This window comes from Ptychodera flava, chromosome 14 (genome assembly GCF_041260155.1).
Source record: "Ptychodera flava strain L36383 chromosome 14, AS_Pfla_20210202, whole genome shotgun sequence".
NCBI classification, from domain to species: domain Eukaryota; kingdom Metazoa; phylum Hemichordata; class Enteropneusta; family Ptychoderidae; genus Ptychodera; species Ptychodera flava.
In genome coordinates this window covers 33,688,231-33,693,076 of record NC_091941.1, presented here as the reverse complement: position 1 = coordinate 33,693,076, position 4,846 = coordinate 33,688,231, and the positions used below count along the sequence as shown (strand labels likewise).

General features: G+C 37.8%; 1 long non-coding RNA gene across 1 annotated transcript; it reads left to right on the top strand.

Annotated features, from left to right (window-relative positions):
* The first annotated feature begins 1,745 nt into the window (after nucleotides 1-1,745).
* LOC139150698 (uncharacterized) lies at nucleotides 1,746-4,207 on the top strand. Its single transcript, XR_011556263.1, has 4 exons — nucleotides 1,746-1,856; nucleotides 2,780-2,847; nucleotides 3,316-3,470; nucleotides 4,110-4,207. It is a non-coding gene; the product is annotated as an uncharacterized lncRNA (long non-coding RNA).
* Nucleotides 4,208-4,846: the final 639 nt, after the last annotated feature.

Genomic DNA, 4,846 nt, shown 5'->3' with positions numbered 1-4,846 from the left:
CTAGCTCGAACGACCCGGTGCCTTTTGGTATCGTTGATTATATTCTGTTCAGTGGAATGCTGGCAATATCTGCGATTACGGCTATCTACCATGGATTTGCAAAAGGTGGCCAACACTCCACATCAAGGTAAGTGACCCCAGTGGCACAATAGTAACAGTTTTTTTTCTATCGCTCATGGATCACTTTGAAAGTGTCTTAGAATGCATTTCTCTGAAGTATGAATAAGTATGATTCCTTACAGAGTTTGTTCACTCACCCAATAGTGACAGAACAGCAATTCAACTTCTTTTAAAGTTTTAAATGGCAGCTGTTACAGTTCTCGCCGTTCAGACTGCTTGGACGTATTGCAGTTAACTCCAAGCTGCAAACATTACAAGTGACGTAGTGCAAAGAGGCGACCAACTGCCGCTATTGAAAATACCGACTCACATACACTACATAGCAGTCATGGCATGTGTCTCATGACATGTCCTGTATGTGTGTTTCGTCTGTTGTTTTAAATCGTGCAATGTATTGACATAGAGTCTTTAATAGTCCTGCTGTTCAGGGTAATAATGGGCAATTGTTGCAAGTTTAAGTAAACTTTGAAATTGCGTGGCGTTAAAATAGCGATTCAAATCGGGTTAGTTTCTGTATTGAACATTACCTCGGGTTCCTGCCACATTTCCGTCACTGTTCACAGAAAAGGTCTTGTATGCGCCTTTCTATCAATAGCAGTCATTGGCCAGCTTTATCGAGCAATCATCTTGAATTTGTGAGTACTTTCTTGTACTTGGGCGAAGGAAAAATCTTCATCACTGCACATTATCATTTACAGATACCTTTTGGCCGATAGGAAGATGCATTTTTTACCTGTTGCGATGTCGATTCCTGTATCATTCACATCGCCTTTATCTTTAATGGGTACACCAGCTGAAATATTTGCATATTGAGCTGGTATTTCTGCTCAACTCATGCCTTGGTCTTTACCAGTCTTGGCCTTGATATTTGTTCCTGTGTTCCACGACCTGGCACTAACAAGTGCCTATAAGGTAATTTGGAATTTATGTCATATATCAATCAACCTTAACATGTCTAGTGTAACTGATTGTGCCGTGAATAAACCAATGACCGTATGAAAGTGTCTGTTCATGCCCGTGTGTCTGTGACTATCTATCTATCTATCTATCTATCTATCTATCTATCTATCTATGTGAGCTAGTGAGACGGGCATTCTAAGAAAGTAGATTAGTTTGATCTTTCAAGAATTTTTATTGTAGTTATGAAGATGTGATATTATATAGATACGGAGATGTAATATCACGGAGATGTGATATAAAAATATGTGGCACGTCTGTTTATCAAATGATCAGTGACAGTATTCCTGGCTTTTATTTTACAACAATAATTTGGTGGCTTTTCCAGCTTACACTAAATGTGTCACTTTTGGGCAGTCTTGACGGCTGTACCATGCTAGAAGGATACACTTGCCAATTCCGGACACCCTGTAACACAACTAGACAGTGGTCCAAGATGATCTTTTTGTTATTGTCATTATATATTTGTTTCTTGGACCTGGCAAATTATTTATTCACCTTGAATGACACTGTTTATTGGACCTGTTTTAATAACCGTTAACACGGACGAGGTCTATAACTTCTTAATTTTCGATATTATATTCGACCCTTGATTAGGGTCATTAGATATAAAGTAACGCAAAACTGACATTTTTTGCTACTTTTCTTTTCACTATTTCAGTACATGGAATTACGTTTCAATTTTGCCCTCCGAATCACTGTCGCCTTGTTATTTATGTTCCAGTCACTCTTCTACACAGCAGCATGTCTGATTGGACCGGCACTGGCGATAGAAGCAGGTACCATTCCTTAATCAATTTTTGCGTTGCTTATCGTCCTTTTTATATTTACGATCATCTGTATTGATGTTACCTTCGCGTTAAATGGGTGCCCGTTTATATTCCTATTCAGACACGTTCTTGGTTGACACCTTACCTACATTAGTGAACCAGACCAAAGGGGTACGCTTTTCTGCGATAGACACTAACACTTATTACTCTCTTTACAACACTGGTATATAATGTTTCTTTTTCAGCTTATCACTTCCGGGTGACTTTTGCAAAAGAGTTTACCCTGGTCACTTCTTTTTCAGATATGAACAAAGACGTTAATGCTAACAGTTGTGGAAAAACATTCTACAACAGAATCAAATTTACCTAACTGTGCAATCATTTTATGCACGCTACAAATATATTGCTAATGATGGAGATTAACATGTAATTGTTATAGAGAGCTAGATATGACAATCTTAGTGATTGGTTGCGTGACAAAGTATACCTGAAAAATGCTACGCTTGTTTTATGATGAGTTCGATATTTTGAGATGGAAAGGTTACTTACTTGTCCGTAATAGTTATCTACTATGGAATCAGCTAATTGTGTCGGCATTTATCTGTATCTGCGAAGACAAAACTTTATTCTAGACACGTATATAATTCTTATTGTTGATGTATCGCGTTAAAAGTAGCATTGCATTGACCTTTTTTCTGGAAAAGAAATTCAAGACATTTGTCTGTTCGTTTCTGTTTACAGAAAGTATTTCTCTGAACGTGTAATGACATGTCGCGCTTGAGTAACTTTGCGCTTTTATACAAGCATGTCACGTATACTATAGCACACGATAAAACTACAGAACATTCGCTGCATTAATTAATGTTGTTGTAAAGATTACATGTTTACACGTAAAGTAGTGTTCGATTTCAATTACTCTTCTTTCCTTACAGTCGTCGATTTTGAGTTTTGGAAAACAGTACTCATCACCGGGATTCTCTGCACTTTGTACACTTCTCTCGTGAGTCTATACTTTACAATGATTTGCATGCTAATGGCCATACCCATTTCAATGAACAATAGAGCATCGTGTCAAGTTTCGTTGTTCATTGTACTTTTAAATTACTGCGTTTATCCCTGATTTTATGATCATGATATATCAGGCTCAGTACAAAACTATCGTTGACAATTTAAAATGTTACAAGCGTCAGGTGTGTAAAGATGCACGATTTGAAAATGTTAATAAAAGAAACCCTGATAGGAGTTGTAGCAAATACAATTTCATTTGGAAGTTTCTTAACTCCTGAAATGCAATTTAAATCGCTACCTTACATTCCATGTCGAGATTAGTATCGCGCGAAGGGATCTTACGAAACCTTCCCAGCAAGCATCACTTCAAGTTTCAAGCAAAACAAGATGAGTCACAATTCAAAGTTATTTCAAAAGGCGGTACATGTGACACGTTAGTTATACATTTTTGTTTTAAAAGGGCGGGATAAAAGGCGTGATATGGACCGACGTCTTCCAGTTCTTTGTTATCGTTGCAACCCTTCTCACTGTCATCATCATTGGCGTGAGTAAAACTGGTGGGATAGAAGAAGTCTTCAGAATAAACAATGACAACGGACGCCTGGATGTTTTTAGGTAGTGTATACAATCCTCGTTGCTGTTCTTGCACGGGAATAAATAGCAGCGAGAGTTATGTGAAAGAAAACGTGAATCGTCCGAAAGGTATCCTGCCTGTACGTTTTGGCAAAAAAGTCCCACTGCACATATGTCCATAAAAGGTTTCGCGAAGCACATGCGATGTTGCCATAAGTAGCTATTAATAATAAATATCATTGTTGGATAGAGTGCTTTCTTTAACGAGTTTCTGTACGATCAGTCAGTCCTCTCTTTGGCTTGACTTAGTATACTTTCGACCAATCATACTTGTTTCCATCACCAATACGATTGCCATGGGATTTTCTTCGGTTTTTCGAAACCAAGCACCCGCCAAGTCTTTCCTGTCTGTCAATTACATTCGGTATCAAAAGACTAAGCAAAAGAGGACGTGTTTATTCAACTATGAGAACGAAGGCATAAATATCGAGAGAAATGTCAGTAAATAAAATAAGGCTAGGTGCTCATTATTCTTCGTAGTGTGTCTTTGATACACAATCTACAGTTCTAAAGAAATTGGACGGATGGATGATATATAGATAGATTCTTATCTGGTATGAACCTATAACCACTTACCCGAGGTGACCTACCAAATTTTGGCTTTTTGCTATTTGTCTGCAGCTTTGATCTGTCGCCAACAACACGTCTATCCCTCTTGAGCATCGTCACAGGCGGAGCTTTCAGTGCCACTTCAAACTACCTCAGTCAGACAGCTGTGCAGCGATACATGACCATTCGTAAATGTAAGTAAAAGAGTATGATAAAGTTCTTTGGACTCACACAATTGCTATGTTAAATCCGTTGATTTGGTGTTCGACATTTTCCGTGCGTAGGATACATCATTCATATTCAGAAAGCTGTCCCAATTGAAGCTGAAGGTATACAGTATCATTAAGCATCTACAGGGTAGAAGAAGGAAAACACCAAGGAAAATTTAGCTACTTCTCTTACGGTCAAAGGTAAACCGAGTTACATTAAAATAATTTCAGACGATCCAAGCTGATGCAACATGCATGGGTCAGCGTAATGCAATACATATTGACTTGTCGCGCATATATATATATATATATATATATATATATATATATATATATATATATATATATATATATATATCGTGCAATCTTCAGACAGAAGTGAAAGTATTCTTAGCTCATTAACCCAACCAAGAGCGAGAAGGGCAAAGAAAGTAAGTACGTGACACTATCAACAACGATATTGGATCATTTACGTGCGTCAACCAATGGAGAAACTCTTCAGCTCTCAATGCGTCAATGCGTGGTTTAAGGAGATACGGGATAAGACCTGGTCAAAATGTAGATTCATTATATTTGGCATTGTCATCTATCAATCCATAG